This window comes from Olea europaea, chromosome 1, assembly GCF_002742605.1.
Source record: "Olea europaea var. sylvestris chromosome 1, O_europaea_v1, whole genome shotgun sequence".
NCBI lineage: Eukaryota > Viridiplantae > Streptophyta > Magnoliopsida > Lamiales > Oleaceae > Olea > Olea europaea.
In genome coordinates this window covers 24453091-24454846 of record NC_036237.1, presented here as the reverse complement: position 1 = coordinate 24454846, position 1756 = coordinate 24453091, and positions in this window count along the sequence as shown.

Genomic DNA, 1756 nt, shown 5'->3' with positions numbered 1-1756 from the left:
AAATTTTTTTTAATTGATGTGTCCTCGATGAGTCGTGTCCTACCTTTTTTGAAATTTCCCTTCAGCATGTCCATGTCAATGTTTCATATATGCAGAATAGTGTTATATTTCTTAAACTTGAATTTCATTAAATTAGGGTATTGACTGATCTTCGTTTGTAAATATCTTTACCCTACATTTTCTAAATTTTCACTTTGTGCAAGCCTTAAACATATTTAAAACTGAATAGAAAAAGGTTGAAGAAACTAAAACTTAAATTGAGTTGATGCCTTGTAGTCCTGTTTCCACGAGCTTAGGTAATCACACCTTCGTCTAAGTCATGGGGTGTTTACTCTATATCTCTACAAATGAAAGAGACTGTTGGAAAAAGACTGCTTATTTAAAATCAATTTTTTTATAGGTAATCAAGTAATTCTTTTAATCAAAAGATAGTTCACAAGAAGTGTATTATCAATTTAAACAAGAAAGAAACCATATGAAATTAGGCATCCCTTCTATAAGATTAGTAGTTGCTGCTTTAAACCAAGTATACAAAGTCAGATAAATCAATTCTCTAATTTGCTCTGTCGTCCGTGTTTGATTTTCAAAATAGCGGCTGCTCCTCTATTTCGACACACACCATACAATGCAGCTCGGAATAAGTTCCCAATCGAGCTTGCTATCTGTCAGTAAGGAGAAACAAACAGAATTTTAGACAGGACTTTAGCATAATTGTTTGACATGATTTTAGCATAATTGTTTGGCATGATTGTAAATATAATTGTACCTTCCATAATAGGTATAGATAATTGCTGAAATTCAGCCTTGTAATAGGAAATGGACCCTATTTAAATGGAGGAATAGTGTCAATGAAATCATTCAATCCAATTCTATCTTCATTGACATGGTATTTCTTTTCTACTCATGTTGCATCTTTACCTAGCATTCCTGTTCTACCACACTTTGATGAATTAACTTCTACTCGTGAGCGCTACAAACTTGGATTTGTGTATGAACGACGGAGGCCACCTTCACCCCTTCCTGAGTCTGATCAGTCATCTGAGCCTGCCCAAGTTGTTCACTCACCCGATGATCCAAATTCTAATACTGTTCTTCACTGATCCACTAAAGTCACTTGACCTCCTGATTGATATGGTTTCTCTCATATGTCTCTTAATGCTACTTTGTCATCTGTTCCGATTCCCTCTTGCTATTCGAAGGCTGTGAAATATGAATGCTGGAGTGAGGCCATGGCAAATGAACTTCGAGCTCTTCAAGAGAATCATACGTGGGATATTGTCCCTTGTCCTGCAGATGTTAAAGCTATTGATTGTAAGTGGCTTTACTCAATCAAGTTACGTTCTGATGGCACATTGGACCGCTATAAGGCACGTTTGGTTACTCTGGGCAATATGCAAGAATATGAGGTTGACTATGAGGAGACATTTGCTCCGGTTGCCAAGATGACTACGGTGCGTACTATTATTTCTATTGCAGCATCTCAAGGGTGGCCACTTTATCAAACGGACGTTAAAAATGCATTTTTTCATGGTGATCTCAGTGAGGAGATTTACACGGCACTTCCACCTGGGTTGTCCACCTCATCTTCTCAAGATGTTTGTAAGTTAAAGCAATCTCTGTATGGACTAAAACAAGCTCCTCGGGCTTGGGTTGAAAAGTTTCGATCTACTTTGCTTCGATTTTCATTTGAACAAAGCCAATATGACTCATCCTTATTTTGTGGAAAGGATCAAAATGCTTTCTACAACTAGAATCT